Source organism: Hippopotamus amphibius, chromosome 13, assembly GCF_030028045.1.
Source record: "Hippopotamus amphibius kiboko isolate mHipAmp2 chromosome 13, mHipAmp2.hap2, whole genome shotgun sequence".
NCBI classification, from domain to species: Eukaryota; Metazoa; Chordata; class Mammalia; order Artiodactyla; family Hippopotamidae; genus Hippopotamus; species Hippopotamus amphibius.
Genome location: NC_080198.1, coordinates 63,595,216 through 63,616,403, shown reverse-complemented (window position 1 = coordinate 63,616,403; position 21,188 = coordinate 63,595,216). Strand labels below are relative to the sequence as shown.

Here is a 21,188-nt window from a genome sequence, read left to right as displayed (position 1 = left end):
GGAGGTTCCTTAAAAAACTAAAAATAGAGTTATCATATGATCCAGCAATCCCACTTCTGGGCATGTATCTCGAGAAAACTCTAATTTGAAAAGACACATGCACCCCAATGTTCATAGAAGCACTATTTACAAGACATGGAAGCAACTTAAATCTCCAAGGACAGATGAATGGAAAAAGATGTGGTACATATACACAATGGAATACTACTCAGCCATAAAAAAGAATGAAATAATACCATTTGCAGCAACATGCATGGACCTAGAGATTATCATACTAAATGATGTAAGACAGACAAATATCATATGATATCACTTATATGTGGAATCTAAAATATGATGCAAATGAACTTATTAATGAAACAAACAGACACAAACTTATGGTTACCAAAGGGGGAAGGGAGGGAGGGATAAATTAGGAGTTTGGTATTAGTAAATACAAACTATTATATATAAAATAAACAAGGTCCTACTGTATAGCATAGGGAACTATATTCAATATCTTGTAATAATCCATAATGAAAAAGAATATGTATACATATATATGTACAACTGAATCACTTTGCTGTACACCAGAAACTAACACAACATTGTAAATCAACTATACTTCAATTAAAAAAAAACAAGAATATCAATATTCTAAGTATTAAATGACATGATCTAAGTAAATGATCAGTATCATGTTTAGCATAAAGTAAGTACAGAAATAGTATTATGTTATTGGGTTTTGGGTATCTGAACATATTAAAGAAATATTTTCAATTTATTTTTTAAGTGTGATAATTTCATACTGGATATGTAAAAATAAATAGCCCTTAAGAGTTAGAGATACATATTGAATTCTTATCAATGAAATCACATAATATCTGACATCTGTACCTGATAAAACTTTAAAATAAATTTTTGAAGAGATAGATGAAATAAGATTAGCACAATGTCATTTTTTTAGCTGGTGATAGATAATATTATTTCTATTTTTGAGTATGTTTTAAAATTTACATTAAAATCAAGAAGAATATATTCTGCAAGCTAAAAGTGAGCACAATAAATCCCATAGTTATTCACTTTTAAGGAGGGTGATAGAATTGAAATCTCTATAAGATTGGAGATAATGTTCAAAATTGAACAGTTTAATATTAGCTTAAATTACATCCTTGTAACTTATTTATGATATAACTGGAAGTTTATACTTCTTAATCCCCTTCATCTTTTTTACCTCCTCCACCCACCCCCACACCCCCCCCCCAACTCTTCCCTTCTGGCAATCACCCTTTTGTTCTATATTTGTGTCTGTTTTCATTGTTTTGTTTATTCCTTTGCTTTGTTTTTCAGATTCCCTATAAAAGTGAAGTCATACAGTATTTGCCTTTTTCTGTTTGACTTATTTCATGCAGCATAATACCCTCTACAGCCATCTATGTTGTCACAAATGGCAAGATTTAATTTTCTTATGGCTGAGTAATATTCCACTGCATGTATATGTGTGTGTGTGTGTGTATACACACCACATTTTCTTTATTTATTCGACTATAGATGGACACTTTGCTTCCATATCATGGCTTTTGTAAATAATGCTGCAGCAAACTCTGGAGTCCATATTGAATTAGTATTTTTGTTTTCTTCTGGTAAATATCAACAAGTGAAACTGTTGGATCACATGGTAGTTCTATTTTTAATTTTTTGAGGAGCCTCTATTCTGTTTTCCATAGTGGCTGTACCAATTTACATACCTCCCCAGCAGTGCACAAGTGTTCCCTTTCCTCCACATACTTGCCAACACTTGTTTGTCTTTTTGATAGTAGCCATTTTGACAGGTATGAGGTGATATCTCATTGTGGTTTTGATATGTATTTCCCTGATGAATAGTGATGTTAAGCATCATTTCATGTGTCTCTTGGGCATCTTTAGAAAAATGTCTATTTAGGTCTTCTGCCCATTTTTAAATCAAATTATTTGCTCTTTTTTTTTTAATGTTGAGTTGTATGAGTTCTTTGTATATTTCTGAATATTAAGCCCTTTTCTTAAGGTTTCTTAAGGTGGAAACTTTGGTTGTTGATTTTATATCTTCTTTTCTAGTACATGTATTTAATGTTATATTATTTGTTGATTAATGCTATACAAATTTTCCTCTAAGTACTGACTTTATTGCAGCCCACAGATTTTGATGTTATATTTTCATTTTCATTCATTTCAAAATATTTTAAATTTCTCTTGAAACACTGATTTGACCCATGTTATTTCAAAGTGTTGTTTAATTTTCAAATATTTTAGGATTTTCCAGCTATTTCTCTATTTTTTATTTCTAGTTTAATTCCATTTGTAGTATGAGAACATATGTTTTATGACTTCCATTCTTTTAAATTCATTAAGGTGTGTTTTATGACCACTTATGGTCTACTTTAGCAAATGCCACGTGAGCTTGAGAAGAAGTCATTGGATGGAGTCAATTGCATCAAGTTGATTGATAGTGCTGTTCAAGCCAATTTTATCTTATGTTTTTTCTGCCTTTTCTGCCTCTCACAATTGCTAAAAGAGGAGTGTTGAAGTCTCTAACTATAGTACTTGTTTGTCTATTGCTCCTTTCAGTTCTATCATATTTTGCTGCTTTGTTGGTAAGTACACATGTTTAGGATTTTTATATCCTCTTGGAGAATTAATTCCACTATCATTATGTAGTGTCCCTCATCATCCCTGATAATTTTGCTTCTTCTGAAGTACTCGCTCTGTGAAATTATTATAGCTACTCTGGTTATCTTTTAATTAGTGCTAAAATGTTATACTTTCTCCATCCTTTAATTTTTTTCTTTAAGAACTTTTATTGAGATACAATTGACATACAATAAACTGCATATATTTAAAGTGTACAATTTGATATTTTTTTTCTTATTAGTAATGTATATATGGCAATGCCAATCTCCCAATTCATTCCTCCCCAACTCCATCCTTTAATTTTAACTTTTCTGAGTCTTTATATTTAAAATGGGTTTCCTGTAAACAACATACAGTTTTATTCACTCTGTCAATCCCCACCTCTTAATTGGTGCATTTAGACCATTATCACTTAAATGATCATTGACATAGTTGGATTAATATCTACTGTATACATCTTTTTACTATTTCTTATATTTATTCCTTGTTTCCCTTTCCCCTCATTCTTCTGCTTTCTATGGATTTCACTGAGCATTTTATATAATTTGAATTTTGTCTCCTCTCTTAGCATATCAATTATACTACTTTAAAAAAATTTTAATGGTTCCTTTAGAGTTTGAAATAAGCATCTTAAATTAATCTAAGTCACTTTCAAGTAACACTGTACCACTTCATGTGTAACACAGGTTTCTTGTGAAGAATATTCCCAGTCCCTCTGTCCCTTCCTTATGACATTTCTGTCAGTCATTTCACTTATCCATATGCTCTAATCACCTAACACATAATTATTATTCTTAAGTTATATTTTATATTTATTAAAATAAGAAAAATAAAATATTTTTTTTCATTTGTTCCTTCTCCAACCCTCTTTCTTATTTTTATAGATCTGAGTTTCGGACTTACATCATTTCCCTTTTCTCCAATGAACTTTTTTTAATATTTTCTTCAGAGCAGGTCTGCTGGGGATGAATTCTCTAAGTTCGTGTGTATGTGTGTGTGTGTGTGTGTGTGTGTGAGAGAGAGAGAGAGAGAGGAAGTCTTAATATCATTTTGAAAGACTGTTTTGAAGAATAATTTCAGTAGATATAGAATTCTAGGTGATTGTTTTTTTCTTTCAATACTTTCACCCTATTCCTCTTGTTTGCATAATTTCTGATGTGAAGTTCACTGTAATTCTTATCTTTTTTTCCCCTATAGGTAAGGTGTTTCCTCTCCTTCCCTCTGGCTTATTTATAGATTTTTGTCTTTGTTTTTGATTTTCTGTAGTGTGAATATGTCTAGGTGTAGTTTTTGTGAGTTTGTTTGTTTTGTATTTATCCTGTGTTGTTCTCTGAGCTTCCTGGATCTGTAGTTTGGTGTCTGCTATTAATTTTGGAAATATTTTATCCATTATTACAAAATTACAAATATTTCTTCTGCTCCATATTCTCTTTCTTCTCATTCTGGCATTCCTAAAACACGTATGGTACCTTTAGAAACATCCCAAATTCATAGAGTCGGTATGCTTTTTTTAAAAAATTCTTTTTACTTTTTGCATTTCAGTTTGAGAAGTTTCTATTGGTCTGTCTTCAAGCTCACAGAATCCTTTCTCTATGCTGATGTGTCCATACTGACAAGACATTTAAAGGCATTCTCCATTCCTATTACAGTGTTTTGATACTTAGCATTTCCTTTTGGTACTTTCTTAGAGTTTCCACCTGCCTGCGTACATTAGCTACCTATCCTTGGAGATTGTCTTTTTTTTTTTTTTCAATTGAAGCACTTACATAATTCGTAGTTATTTTAAATTCTCCTTTTAATAATTCCAAAATTTGTGTCATGTCTGAGTCTGAAACTAATGCTTGCTTTGCCTCTTCAGATTTTTTTCCTGCCTTTTGGCATGCCTTATAGTTTTTAGTTGAATGCCGGTGATGCTGTGTTGGTGAGTAGGTATTGAGGTAAATAGGCCTTTAGTGTGAGGATCTGTGCTAATCTGAATAGGAGTTGGGCATAATTAATGTTTGCTGCAGCTGTTGGTGCCAGCTGCTTCGTATTCCTCTGGGGTCCTGATTTTTGCCTCCCTTCCTCACTGTGGGCTTCCTTCAGTACTCCCTCCTCAGGGAACGTCTGCCTCTTACAGCTCTGTCCGCTGTATTGCACTGTCACTTTACTGGAATCCAGTGTGAGGGGTGATACGGTGTGCGGCAGGAGCCCCGTTCTGTCATCTTATGATTCAATCTCAGCCTTTTCGTGTGCCTGCAACCCTGCGCTAAAACACTGACTGATATTTCCGCAGTAATTGTTTAGCTCCCCTCCACACTTCAGGTTAGGCAGGGAGGCGAGCGCGAGCTAGGTCAGGCAGAATTCCCTTCCCCTGCCTGGGATAAGGCTCTGGGTAAAATTTTTCCCCTTGAAAAGTAGGCCTTTGTTATGGAGAATCCTCCGGACATACTGTACAATGAGTACTCTTCCCCTCCTCCCGTTAGAATCACAAGGTGAGAGAATTTGCCTGTGTACTGTGAAAACCCAGGAGGGCTCCCGGAGATAAAACCTGTGAATGTATGGGGGTCATCCAAGACCACAGCCCCCATGGGCTTTTCCCTCTCATGCAAGTCCACACTCAGCCTCCAGCAGTTCATCAAAATGATCATTTAAGTGTCCTTACCAGTTTATGGCTCCAGCAGCTTCTGCTCCAGGTAAGCAGATCTCATCTATGACTCTGAACTCGCCTGTCTCTCCAGATTTCAGGGTGACAAGTTTCCTTATAATGTCAGGTCTGATGAGTCCAAGTGAAGTCACTGATTTTCAGCTTCTTCTTCCTTTTCTTGCAGGCACCAGAATAACAGTTTACAAGCTTTTTGCACATTGGAGCTTAAACATTAGAATTCTGTAGCCTGAAGACTTTTATTGCGGTGTTCACCAAGCTTCTTTTTATGAGATAGCATCTTCTCTATGAGTTCATCACATACAGAAGGATTTCGTGGAGAAAAATTAATTATACAGGGTCTTCTAATTTGCGTTTATCAAACAAACACACGGTACACACTCTAATACTATCAAGCATTTTTCTTTCACAAAGCTAAATATCTTTTTATACAGTACTGCAGCCTTTGGTTTTAGGAGGCTTGCCGTTTCAACTCTCCGTGGATACATAAATACTTAACAACTATGTTTATGCTTCCATCTGCATTTTGCAAATGCTGTCTGAATATCTAGTTGACCTGAGTTGGAATCAGCTAGTGGGTGAAAGATAGAAATATAAAACCCCATCCTGGACAGTCACCATCTGGAGAATTATCAGTGATAATTACTATAGACTTAAATGTGCCAGCTTGATAAAGTCATCACCATATGAATATTACTCTGTACCACATTAATAAGAGCTATAAGATGGCTATTCATAGACACCAAGTAACTTCTGCTTCACAAGCAAGAAGAGAATACTTCAGGAAGAGAAAATTCCAGAGAGGAGGGTCTGTAAGAAGCATGGGTGGTATTTGTTTACTCCTGGTGCAGGAGATACAGTCTTAGTTATGAGCACAGCAGCTCTGAGATTAGAAGGCAGCTGTGTTTTCAAGCTGTGCATGGTATTCTGGTTTGTATGTGCCTTGTGAAAATATTCTCTTGACCAGCAGGTCTTTTGCACACAATGCTTGTAGACATGCTCCAGAAAATGGTTCATAACATATATTTCAAACAAAGAAATGAAATGATCTGTGTCACCAATTTCATTCATGCTTGGTATACATTTTCCAGTTGACCTGTGGCACCCTTCATCTTGATGACTTCAATACAGTGCCCTCTGCACTTGACTCTCCCGGCCCAACAGCTTATCTGGCCACAGTGCAAACCGGCCACTGCCCACTCCCTTACCCACCATTCCATCCAACATGAATTATTTTTAAGAAGAAAGTTATTTAAAAGAATGGCCCAAATCAGGAGAGGTGCATATTGAATTCATCAACAGATACACAGCAGGATGCTGTAATTAAGGCTTCACTTGGAGCCTAAACTCTGTGTTGTAATCTTGAAATCAGTATCAGTTCTCCCCTCCATTTTCTAGTCTGAAATAATAATATTTATAAATATCAATACATTGTGAACTCTAAAGAGCTATGCAAACCCAAGATATTATCTCCTTCCAGTGCTATAATATTTAAAAATTACAATAGAGTTTTTTCCCCTCAACTGTTTTAATTAGAAAAAATTATCTTTCCTTATATAAGGGCAGCGAGAAGGATATTAATGAATTTAAACAATGAAATATAGCCACTACTTTGTGATTTTTGTTCTCATGGAATGTGGTCAGCAGACTCTAAGGTGGCCCCATCATCACGCCCCTGATATTCATGCTTTGTCCGACACCCTCCCCTCCACTGTAGGTGGGACTTATGAATTGCTTCTAACCAACAGAATATGCCAGAGGTGACACAATGCTCTAGATTATGTGTGTATATTACAAAAGATTGTAACTCATCTTGTTAAGAGACACTCTCTTTCTTTTGCTGGATTTGAAGACATAAGCTGCAATGTTGTGAGCTGCCACGAGGGGAAGAGAATGTGACAAATTGCTGAGGGTGGGCTCCAGCTCAGAGCAGGCAGGAAACTGAGGTCCTCAGTCTGGCAAACTGCAAGGGACTGAATGCTGCCAATAACACTGTGAGTTAGGACGCTGATTCCGCCCTAGTTGAGCCTCCGATGAGATCACCACTTGGCCGACACCTTGATTGCAACTTTGAAAGACCCTGAAGCAAAGGACTCAGCTAAGCTGCGCCCAGACTCCTGACCCAGAAAAACTGTGAGGAAATACATGTGTGCTATTTTAAGCCACTGAGTTGATAGTATCACTGTTCAGCAGCAATAGATAGCTAATAATACACTGCGTTTTACCACGTTCTTTTTAATTTAAAGACTGAATATAACTCCTGTGATTGATTTTATTCATTTGCTCTAAATGAACACGCCTGTTGAATTTTGCCACAATGAATACGAAAAATAGCTAATATTTATTGAACTCTTTCTTGCACTAAGTACTTTACAGACATTAGCTCATTGATTCTATTTTCAATATTTTGCAGCATGGAAGATACAGCTGTCTATCATCATTTATTAAATCAATCAATCAATCTGAAAACCACAATGTACCTCCAGGACTGACAGAAAAGAAAGCACTTATTGCTAAGAGGTTTCTGGTAGACTGTAGGATTAGATAGAATTCACTGAGCACAAAACTGTGCTATTAATGTTACAGAATGTTGCAAACAAAATTATCGCAAACCTTGCCAAAAATTATTAAGGACATAAACAATTGGTTATGAATCAGTATGGCATTTACATCATCTTATTCAACCTTTTCAATGGCTTCAATTTAATGTCTTGAGTTATGTAATTATATGATAAATGCAATTGTCAAAAAGTGATGAAAAACAGAGACAGATTTACCATTTGCAAGCAGTAGTCTGCAATGAGGCAATAATCACCCTTCAACAGGCAAAGATGAAACACAAGTTATCAAAGCAAAGATGCTTATTTCAAATCACAGTGTTTTTTAAAGAAAATCCTTTAAAAAAGACCCACTGGGGATCAGAAAGAGTTTGGACTATCACTTTAATATGAATGATGTAAATTTCTTATTACCAATCTCCTGAGTCAAAAGCAACAAAACATTTTTTAAAAATATTGTCCATATTTAATATGCAGATTCCAAAATAAATCCTAACAATAGGACTATAGAGTGGTACTTTGGTTGCACTATAGTAATATTCAATGACATATTTGGTTCTACTGGAAGTATTAACGTGACATTAGAATGTCTTCAAATGTATTTTTTTTTAATTTGGAGCCGATAAAACTTTTAGATTTTCTGAAGTATTTGTCTGTGTGTAACTATGACTACTTATACAGGCTCTGTTTCAACTTTATATGGTTTATTGTTTTCTTTGAACTAAAATTTTAACACATTGTTCTGTCTGAATCTACTCCATTGAATTTGTTCAAATTCTTTTAAAAATAAATACACTCACTCAGTATTGTCTTTCACACAACCATATTATAATATTTCACCTTACCCATAAACATTTCAATGTTTATTTTATATTATTTTTATCTTTTGCTCCAAGGTTTTTAGAAATTACTATAATTCTTGAAATTATATATATATATATATATATAACTATGCAATGCTGTTTTTAAATAAACAAAATTGTTTCCCTTCCAAGAAAATTAAAATTATATTTTCAACTTTCCCCCATTATAGGTATGATTAACAGTATTTAATTTTTATCTACAACTTTTCCTAATTAAATTGAAGTATTGTCTCTTACTCTGACAGATAATCGCTTACAGTTACCATGTGAGCTGATTTCTCTCATTTTACAAATGGAGAAGTCAATCATGGAACGCTGAAATGACTTGCAGTTGACCCTGTAAAGAGAAAGAAGCAGAGTCAGTAGGATTGGATCCAGTGATTGTCAGATTCTAAAACTGATCTTTCTTTCAGGGCAAAAATTGAGTCTTAACCACAATAATACCCTATCTGTGATTGCCTATGTTATTTTAGACGAACATTGTTTTGTAAATATTAAACTGTCACTTTTCTTTTGTTTGTTTCTTCTGAAACCTCTCCTTGGTCTAACCACATAAAGTATTTGAACTGAAAAGTAGTTCATTTTTCTATGCTTTGCTTGTTTCTTTTGTGTTTACTGTTTCTTTGTGTCCTGTTATGAGTTCATGAGTAGGGTGGAGAGGAAGGGGTTAATATGTTCTGCCACTCTGAAATTACTACCCATAACCAAAATCACAGCTTAGCTTCTCTCAAAACACATGTTTGCCATTTTTAATCACAGACTCAGTGATTAAGAATGGAATGAAAAAGAGACATAACTAAGGAGCAATTCAAATAAACAAAGAATTAAGATGTTGTGATATGTTTATAAAGACTAGAGACATCTGGAATATTCCAACTAAATAGTACAGATAATGCACTCTTTCGTTTAATAAGGGCTTTGAGTACCATAAAATATCAAAATGCTTAAGTACTACTGAGATCCTCTGTTATTTTTCTTTTGTCTTCTATTATATGCCAAGTTCTGAGTTTTTTTTCTTTTTTCCAACTATATTGTGCTCACTACTTCTAACTCACTTTATATTTTAATATTCTTTATTAGGGAGACTCCATATTGTGTTCAAACAGTATCATGTTAATCAAATCTCCATCAATTATGCTTGTCCAATATATCTATTCACTTAGAGAACTCTCTATTCAAAAAGAATACACGTGAAGTTACATAGGAGGTAAACATTCTGATTCCAACCATGGAATTTCACCTTTATTTGGAAGAGAAATGAGATTGGAATAATTTTTTATCACTTGGGATTGTATCAGTCAATATTCAGTTGCAGGAACTATTTTAAGGCAGTCCAGCTATTTCAAGAAGAATATACAGCAAATTAGGTGCTTTCAGAACTGTTGGGGGTACGGTGATAAAACAGAAACACCTGGGGCTTCCTAGGTGGCACAGTGGTTAAGAATCCACTTGCCTATTCAGGGGACATGAGTTCGATCCCTGCTCCAGGAAGATCCCACATGCCATGGAGCCACTAACCCCAAGCACCACAACTACTAAGCCTGTGCTCTAGAGCCTGTGAGCCACAACTCTTGAGCTCGTGTGCCGCAACTACTGATGCTCATGTGCCTAGAGCCCATGCTCTGCAACAAAAGAAGCCACCGCAGTGAGGAGCCCATGCACCACAATGAAGAGTAGCCCCTACTCACCGCAACTAGAGAAAGCCCGAGTGCAGCAACGAAGACTCAATGCAGCCAATAAATAAATAATTAATTAGTTAATTAAAAAAAAAAGAAATGCCTCACCATGGGCACTGTGACTTCTTCACCAACACTCCATAGTAACTACCATCCAGGGGTTAGGAATTTGTGGCAACTGCAAACGATACAATTGTTGCTTCTCCAAACACACGGATTGGACATTGGCACACCAGTGTGGACCTGCGTATATAGCTGTGCTGGCTGGCAGAGAAAGGGCTAAAGTAAAATGAAGTTGGCCTCTACCCATGTTTGCCTAAGAAAATTCTAAGTGCTTGCATTTAAATAGGGGACCATTGCATGAAGAACCATGGATGAGAGTGTGTCAGAAGAAAAGCCTCTAGAAATGCACACGAGAGGTAAGCTGGAAGGTTTGAATGGAAGGTGAATGTCAAGCCACAATACTCATCATAGTGTTTTGATATTTTAAAAATGTCTCATGTTTTTCACTGTTCTCAGTATCCTCTTCTGAGCCCCCTGTAATCATCTGTGAGTACTACCCTTTACCACATTTTAGAAAACAATGTTTTAGACTGCAGAGTTCGAAACACTTATTACTGCTTTTTAAAATTACATATATTTTTTAAAATTTTAGGCATCCTATCTGGGATGAAATTGAGCAAACATTTGTTGAAGAGTTCCTGAATTTCAGACATGATGCTAGAGTCAGAGAAAAGAAAATTATTTATCTTCCCTGCTCCAGGTGGCATTATGCCAATTGATACAACATAATTAGGGCACAGAAGTAGAAGGAAGAGTAGAAAAAAGAAACTATAATTAAAGTTTTATGAATAGTTTCTGGATAAAGGAAAGAATTACAAACTTAAAACAAAGGTAGGTATTTATAAAGGGAAACAAATTGATTTAACAACAATAGCAGCAACAACTGAAAAAAATAGATCTGAGACCCCAATTGATTTAATTGACAACAAACAAGAAAAGTTTCTTTTAAAAAAGGAAAACAAATAGCTAATATATGAAAAAATATGATAGCCATATATGTTGAAAAAGGACACCTTTTTAATCTCCCATAAATAGACCAGGATTTAAGACATGTTATATTCAAATGTATTTTTTCTTTGTTTTGCTAGGAGGAGAACTCTGATATACTTTGGTTTCAATTATACATTGGTACATTATTTCTGGAAGGCAACTTGGCAACAAGTAATAAAGGTCCTCAAAAGTTTAAATTCTTTTAAAAATTTATGCAATTTGACTAAACATGGCAGCAGCTGTGTCTGTCTTATTCACCATTGTCTCCCCTCTGTAGCTTTTAAAGTACCTAACACACAGTTACTTTTCAATAAGTGTTGTTTGGAGGACTGAGTGATAATTACCAAAACACAAATTTAATAGCAAAATAACCTGGAAAAATCCTGAAGGTCAACATTGCAGGAACAATGAATAATTTTTGGCCTTTTCATATTACAAAATAGTATCCATCCAATAAAACAATATTTACCAAATTATTATAGTGGCAAGGAAATACTCATTAGGCAATAACACAAGGTAAAGATGCCTCATAGTAGTCTATATTTCATCATCTCAAATAAAGTTAGAATAGAAAATAAGAAAAAATGTTAGCTCTGGATCAAGATTATTTGTTTTCTTAGAATCAACTCTTCTGGTAGGACTCTCCTAATTCTCCATACACCTATGGAGATGGAAGTTACAGTTCAAATACTTCTATATTTTCAAATGTTTTCATACATACGGATGGTCAACAGACACATGAAAAGATGCTCAGCACACTAATCATTAGAGAAATGCAAATCAAAACCACAGTGAAGTATCACCTCACACCAGTCAGAACGGCCATCATTAAAAAAATCTAGAAACAATAATTGCTGGAGAGGGTGTGGGGAAAAGGGAACCCTCCTGCACTGTTGGTGGGAATGTAAATTGATACAGCCACTATGGAAAACAGTATGGAGGTTCCTCAAAAAACTAAAAATAGAACTACCATATGACCCAGCAACCCCACTACTGGGCATATACCCAGGGAAAACCATAATTCAAAAGAGATACATGTACCATAATGTGCATTGCAGCATTATTTACAATAGTCAGGACACAGAAGCAACCTAAATGTCCATCAACAGATTAATGCATAAAGAAGATGTGGCACATATATACAATGGAATATTACTCAGCCATAAAAAGGAATGAAATTGACCTATTCATAGTGGGGTGGATGGACCTAGAGTCTGTCATACAGAGTGAAGTAAGCCAGAAAGAGAAAAACAAATACCGTATGCTAACACACATATACAGAATCTAGAAAATTGGTTCCCATGAACCTAGTGGCAGGGTAGGAATAGAGATGCAGACGTAGAGAACGGACCTGAGGACACTGCAGAGAGGGGAAGCTGGGACATAGTGAGAGAGTAGCATAGATATATACACACTACCAAATGTAAAATAGACAGCTAGTGGGAAGGTACTACAGAGCATAGGGAGTTCAGCTCGATGCTTTGCAAAGACCTAAAGGGGTGGGATAAGGAGGTTGGGAGGGAGGCTCAAGAGGGAGGGATATGGGGATATATGTATACATGTGGCTCTTTCATTTTGTTGTACAGCAGAAACTGACACAATACTGTAAAGCAATTATACTCCAATAAAGATTAAAAAAAAAAGTCTAGTAAACCTAGACTGAAGATCATGTCATTTTACTCATCACTTCTCCAAGACAAATATATATTTGTATACATATATTACAGGTATATATTTTCTTAATTCTCTTTATATTCTAGCATGAAATTCAATGTCAGATTCATTTTGATGTTAATGGAGCCATTAGCTATTAACCATATTAACATATTTTTAATTTGAGATAAATTGTATACCTACACCTAGCAAAGATCAAAATATAACCAACTCATGACATATTATACATTTCAACAAAAGAGTAGATTGTCACAAACAGTTGTTGGACTGAGCAGTTTCTCCAAATTATGGTAGGTAATTACTAGTTTGTGGCAAATGCCACAATATTCAGAAACCTACTCTCACATTTAGTATAAGCAATTTCCATTCCAGTGGGTTTGCTCACATACTCACATGTACTATATTATGAAGGAGTTTAAAGCTAACCCTTCATTTTGTTTCTCCCATAAGTGTGATGTTAAAAAACATGATTTTAGTTTCCATCATGTAGTTTCAGATTTATTTACATACAGTGGTGGTTCCACAATCTTTGAAAATTGAACACTGGCCAGAAAAAAATGGGTAAACATATGTGTATACATATAATAAAAAGGAGATATGGAAAATGGAAGGAGAAAGGTAAGTATCAAGTAATAAGGGCCAGAAAATTTTTACAAAGACTAGAAAGAATAAGTGTTTAGAAAAAAATAGCTTTACCTCTATCCTATGTTGCCTTGAGGCTATTCTTGCCTGCTTCCCTGCAGAAATTGGCAGCAACAGCCAAGACATCAGTGTTCTCATGAAATAAATGCATTCTGAAGAGTTGCCCTTAGGTATTGAATATCCCATCCTACTCTCTAAAAATCTCTAAGACTGTGGATTACAATTTAGGGAGATTGTCACTTCCCAATCATGCTATACCTCAAAGTTTAGAATTTAAGATTACAAAAGGTCAGAAGGTAAAAAGAAAAGAAATGAAGTTTTTGTAAAACAGACAAATTTTGAATCATATTCAAAATACTGACTCCATATACGTGTACACATATATATTGAAGAAAGATTACAAGTGGCAATGATCAGCAATGGTCATCTGGTAGAGTTTTCAGCATAAGGCTTGTCTCCTATGCTCTAAAACAATGGTCAGCAAATGACAGCCTGCAGGCCACATTGGGCCTGGTTCCTGTTTTTGTAAATAAAATTTTATTGGAACACAGCCATAGCTGATAATTTCCACAGTACCTATAGCTGCTGTCACATTATAAGGGGAAGTTTAAATGGTGTGACAGAGATGGTTTTTAAAGCCTAAAATATTTATTATCTTCTCTTTCATAGGAAAAATTTGCCAACCCCTACTTTAAACTCTCAAACTGAGATCTGGCCTTTGATCCCTCCCCAGCACAGATGGACAATTAATGGATAGAAGATATTGTGAATATAAAACAAGAATTAGAATACCTAGTCATCCTGCCTTATCCAAAACACTGAAAGTAAAATTGCCTTGGCAATGATTAGACTGAGGTGTGGAGAAGGGGGAATCCATCCCTAAGAATCTGAAGCCGTAAGGCAGCACTCAAAATCACAGTACTGAGGAGGTGCAGAGAAAAACCCTCAAGTTGTAAATTCGCCATATTTAATTATTCTAAGATTCAACTTTTTTTTTGGTCTTATTTTAATATTTAGCAGTTAGGATGTGTATTATATCTGCTCAAGGCCTGGCAGCAATTGGAACTTAATTATCACTGACTGTACATCAAACATGCAGTGTTACTGTGTTAGAAAAAAATCAGAGACAAAATGGAACACTTTTTCAATAAATGCTTTACCACTTTGAGCTGGATTTTCAATGTGAAAAAATCTAAGAGTGCCACATTCAGTTTATTTTGCTTATACTTTCCTTTTTATATGTATAGAAGAATGACAGGACAACAATCTAAATGAGTATAAAACTGTCTTTAAATAAAAATTCAAAGTGACGAAAAGCTTCTTTATGGTTTACTTGACAGTATTACTTAGAGATTCATAAAATGTTGTTCTTTTGCTGCTGGCATCTTAGCTTCAACAAAAACAGTAGTCGTTGCAGACTAATAGTAACCCACAAGCATCTGATGGAAGCATAATCAGCTCTTCTGTACAGGAGTACACCAATCCTAAGCCTCAAGGAACAGCACAAATAACTTACCAATTAAAATGACCAGTTCATATTCAAACACAACTAATCACACAAGGAAACAATTTACTGTGAGCTAAAACTAGCAATAAAAATAGAAAGCATAAACGATTAAATATGTTTGATACTGGAATCTTCAGATATCTATCTAAATAACATCAAAAACTCTGTTTAACATGCTCAAAGGAATGAAAAACAAGCTTCAAAATATCTGAAGGGGATAGCAAACTTCAAAAACACATCAAGATGTTAAAGCATAAGAATTCAGTAATTAAACTGCTAATTAAATAGATGAGTTTAAAAGTAGGTTAGACACAAGCAAACACAGAATTACTGAACTGGAAGACAAGTCATAGAAATTGTTCAAAATTAAGCATGGAGAAAATAAAAGAGAAGATATTAAACTGATATTGAGACATACAAGATATCATGAGTAGTCGTAATGTGTATCTGAGTTGAGTTCCCGAAGGAAGAGCAAGGAGAAGGAAACAAGGAGTAACATGTGCAAATACAAATATAAAGGCTGAACATTTTTCAGAATAATGAAAGAATGATTTGCTTCATGAAGACTTCAGTTTCCAAGCATGATTACAAAAACATTTTACACCTACACACATACCAAAGCAACACTGCAAAACATCTAAAATAAAGAGGCATTTTAAGAAGAATCAATGAAAAGTGACAGATTACCTTGAGCAAGAGATTAAAATGAAATAAAAATTAGTTTGACAGCAAAATGAAAGTCAAACTTCTGTATAATTAAATTGTTCTGATAAATATAGTGATGATTCTGAAAAAAAGTGAATTAAATGATCAATCTGTAGTACTAGATATACCCTAATTTATTTCCTTTAAATATCCTTTTTCATATTTGCACTAGAATGACATGACAAAAAATTATGTCTAAATAACTAATTAATTTTGAGTTTATAATTTTATTCTTAAAGAAAAAATATTTCAAGAACAGGGCACTATAAAGTGTTTCTACCAACAGCTTCCATTCCAAAGGAATTCAGAAGAACATATTTCAGGCAGAGTGCAAGAGATCCAGAATAGAACGTTTGTGATTGAGGAAAGACCGAAATGCAACAAACTATGTTAAATATATTATTGCCTTTTTAACAGTAAAAATTTTATGCAAGATTAAAATTAAAAAAAAAAAAGAATTAAAAAGCAACACCAAATTAAGATGTAAGCTGAGAAGTAAATGAATGTATTTGCAATGTATTGTTCAAGAAGTGTCATTTTTCCTCAAGGCATTGAATTATTTTAGACTTTGAGAAGAATATTTTTGCAATTTCTTGAAGTAAAATGAAAATAGCCAAAAAAGAGCATCTATCCCCCAAAGTAGTAGCGGAAAGTGAAAGAAATACCTAATCAATTTAAAAAACAGGTAAGAAGCACAGAAATAAACAAAAAGATAAAACTAGAGAAAAATAGCAAAACACAAAGGTAGATAGGAGATTTTAAAAGAAATATGAGTAGTTATATTAAATGTAAATAGACTAAAAACTCCAGTTAAGAAATAATGATGACAAAAACAAAACAAAACAAAAAAACAGGGAAGGCATTTTTAAATATAATGCTGTATTAAAAAGACTTTTAAAACATTAGGATACACAGAATAGGAGGTGAAAGGGTAGGAAAAATCTGTCATGATAGTACCAAAGTATGCTGATTACTTGTACTTTTATCAGACAAAACAGACTTTAAGAAAACTTACACTACTTGGGATAAAGAGTCACATCTTAATTAGAAAAGGTTTAATTCATGATGAATATATAAAATTATATAAGTATTTATGAATATAAACATACAAAATGAGAGATAAATAAAATGCTAAATATATATATATATAAATACCTTAATATGTAAAACAAGAATAGCTACATAACTATAAGGACAATTTAACTTTGCAAACATAAATGCAGATTTAACATGCCTCCATTATTCTTTTAGTATCAATACATGAAGCCAACAGAAAATCAGTAATGATATATAAGATCTGGATAGTATAATTAACAAACAGCTTAATGGATGTGGACAGAACACTGAACCCAAGAAGAGTTCACATTCTTTTCTGAGTGTTGTCAACTTCTTTGAAGCCTCGATACAGGATGAGATCACCAAGAAACAGAGTTTAGAGGATGGACGGTGACAATTTGTCCCATGGGCCCTGGGGTGCTACACAGTAAAATATCTGAGACTGAAAACATGAGGCAGGATGGCATCCTGGAAGGAAATGAGTAAGGTTAATCAAGGAGAAGGAAGTGATCAACTGAGACGTTGATAAGAAAAGTTTTGGTGGGTTGCTTTGGGTAAAATTGATTGGAAGTGGGTTAGGACAGAAACTGGAGACAATTTATCATAGATACTTTGTTTTGTTTTGATTTTTTAATACTTAACCCCCTTTTTTTTGAATTTGTGTTAAAAATGACTGTGGCACACCTGCATGCTGAATTCTTAGACATGCATAGTTACTGTTTCATTTGCAATGTGTTCAGCAACCTTGCAATTAAAAAATGTTTGACAGTCCACCTTTAAAAAGGAAGAGATGCAGTGAGTGGGAAGCAGAAGTAAGTGGAGATCACTTACAAATTAAAATTGAGCACTTTTCATTGCTATCATATATTCCTTCACATGAGTATTCTGTGTCATTTAAATGATAGGATTCCTTGAAGAAATGCCACCAGATGGCAGGCACCTCCCTTTTGTATCACAGATACTTTGAATATAACACAGCAAATAAATAGTAACAAAGGGATACACATTTTATGTACCAAGGAAGGTGCTGAAAGGCAGCAGGATTGCTGAAGGAGAGGGCTCTTTATTAGTCTACACATATTTAGAAATGTAATTTTATATTCATAAACAATCTTGTACTACAGAGGAAACCACAAAATGTTACTATATATTTAAAGCTGAATAAAAATGGAATCATTACATGTAGCATTTTGTAATTAATATTTTGTGGAGTAAGGCTAATACAATACTTTGAGGGAAATTTATAGCTTGAAATATATTTATCAGGAAATATGAAAGTCTAAAATACTGGGTTAAAAATTTAGCAAAGAAGTTGGAAAGCAACAGAGCCAGATATAAGAGCAAGGGAAACAACGTAAATAAGGACAAAAATCTCATCCACCTGTGTCAATGATACCAAAAGTAAGTTATAAGAACCAGCGTTAAACCCATCCCAAATCAGTTAAATTCATATCAGTACTCACAAATATGAAATTTAGCCAATCTGCAAAAACTACAGTCTACTAATTTCAATTCCACATTCAAAAGTTAACCGATATCTAAACTTTCCCACTTCTGAAAGTTTGCTATCTCTGAACTCCATGCTTCTCCATCCTAAGATCTGTTCTCTTCTTGCTCAGAAACACTGTATCCCCCACACACAACTCTCTTCTTAGCAAACAATCGGTTCTTCAGTTCGGATATGGCATGGAGGCCTCTTCCATTCCCCACTACATATCCTTAAAATAGTCATTTCCTTTTGAGGACAATTACAAGGATGTTCATTGCAGACAAATCTGTGATGTCAGGGAGTTGGAGGCAACCTGGATGTCTGTAACTGTGTAAGCAGACAGGTTAAGAGTAATGGATACACACCTTACGGTAAAAGTCAGAAACAATAATTTAGAGGAACACATAACAACATGTATAAACCTTAAAAATAGTGCTTGGTGAAAAAAGATAAAAAACAGGATGATACATGTACACAATATTACCCAAGCCATTTATCTCAATTAAAAATACAGGACAACTAAATAATACATATATTGCAAAAACATGGAACCAAAAAGTACACATTCCACTTATTAGAATGTGTGCCTCTGGGAGTCCTGTAACAGGAGAGAAGAATGATAAGGAGAGAAGAGTAAGGTAGAATAAGGTAAGGCGAGCAAAGTATAGTAAAGAGTAAAGTGAGGGACAGGAGGGGAAGGATGGGAGAGGAAGGGAGAAGAGGGGAGTGGAGGGAAGGGAAAGAAGGGGAGGAATTGAAAGGGAAGAGGAAAGAGAAGGAGAGGGGATGAGAAGAAGGAAGAGAGGGAAAGGGAGGGGAAGAGAAAAACAGGGAGAGAAGGGATAAGAAAAGAAGGGAGAAAGGCAGGAAGAGGAAGGGAGGGAGGGGGAGAAGAGAGGAATGGAGAAGAGGACAGACAAGGAAGAAGCGGGGGGGGTGGGTGGAGAATCCTTTTCTGGGACAATGTTGCTAATGTCATGTGGTTTGTAAAGTATGATAAACCTAAGCTTCTTCACCTAGGGTCTAAAATATGAAAGTAATTTCAGACATTGAATGGAGTAATGATGTGTACAGATCAGGGTAACAAATTAAAGCTATTTGTTTTAATGTATGCTCTAAAGTTCAAATCAGCTGTGCGAGGTCTCTAGTTTCTTTCATGCCTGGACGTAAAAAATATAATTTTCCCTTACAATCTATTAAAATTGATGAATATCTTCTTAGAAGCAGATAATTTCATGTTTATTGAAAGCCTTCACTAAATAACACTTTTCTTAAAATAATTAAGCTTTTGGTGGAAAAGCAAAAATAAACTCTGCTTTTTCACACATACAATTACAATATGTTTTTACTTGATTTCATTTTGTTGGTGGCATTCTTACTTTTTATCATGCATTTTATTACTAGAATTTCTGAAACCCAAGGGAGAAAAATTAAATATAATAAAAGCTTCATTCCTTGCCTTTATTAAAACCATTCTCTATATTATACCTTAAATTATTTACTTATGTGTACATAGTTTGTAATTTTATGTGTAGGTTTTATCTATAAAAGAATGTGTTACTTTAATGCAGTTATCATGGACAGTTTCCATTTATTTGAATAATCATGCCATTGTCTAAATAATTTTTGATAGTCTTCCTTCAGAATTATTCAAAAAAATTTTATGTACTGAATATATGTACATTTTCCTTATTACTTAACTTTGTCATATCTTATTTCTTTACTTAAAAAATATATTACGCTTCCTATTCCACAAAATGAATGATTTTCATGCATTTCCCAAATATTAAATTCACTCATAAGTGATGCAAATTTAATACTATTGAGACTAAATATGAAGATTCTTGCACAGGCTCTCCAAATAAACAAGAAAACAGAAAAAAGTACCTGATCTCCTACAAGAATCTAAATGTTTTCTTTCTACTCTTTCCTACCTGAATGACTGAACTGTGGTGCATTACTAAACAATAACAAACAAGTAAGAAAACACTGATATTCTCTTAAAATCACACATCATAGCCACCATGGTTTGTAAAAATTTCTGGTTTCACTTTTGTTAATCAACAAATCTTTGTGGGTTAAATTACATCAACATAAAGATTGTAACTTATTGGCAGAGATATGAGTTTTGAGGAAATGCTTAAAAATATCTCTCTTTTAAAAGAATAGCTTCCAATGCTTTTACAATTTTCAAGACCTAAAAACACAAAAATGATGAAATGTAACTTTCTTGTCTGTTTCCAATTCACCCATTATATATACTGTATATATCAATATCTACAGTAGAGGAAAGTGCAGAAGTAAGTGTTCTAACAAAGGAAATGGTGATAACATTTTTACCATTCACGTTTCCATGTATCAGTTTTGGGTTACAGGCAGTCTGGATCAGAGGACTTGAATTTGCTATCTGTCTCATTGCTTAAAACATTTTTTTTTCCGTCAGTAAAGAAAGGCACTAGGAGATTCCTAAAGATCTTTTCCCTTTGCTGCTATCCCTAGGCAAGACGGAGGAATTAGCCTTGTAACCAGATCCTTCTAGACTCTGCATTTAATTTTAAGCAAGAAACCAGGCGACTAAAAGTGTAAGATTGATAGAGAACAGCAGAGGGCAGTATTTACTCATGACTGAATCATCTCCGAACTCAAAAGTTTTAAAATTGGAGGGGTCACTGTGG

At 34.3% G+C, this 21,188-nt stretch overlaps 1 pseudogene; it reads right to left on the bottom strand.

The window, feature by feature from the left end:
- Nucleotides 1-5,504: 5,504 nt before the first annotated feature.
- On the bottom strand, nt 5,505-6,123 carry LOC130834469 (AKT-interacting protein-like; annotated as a pseudogene).
- Between the last annotated feature and the right edge of the window lie 15,065 nt (nt 6,124-21,188).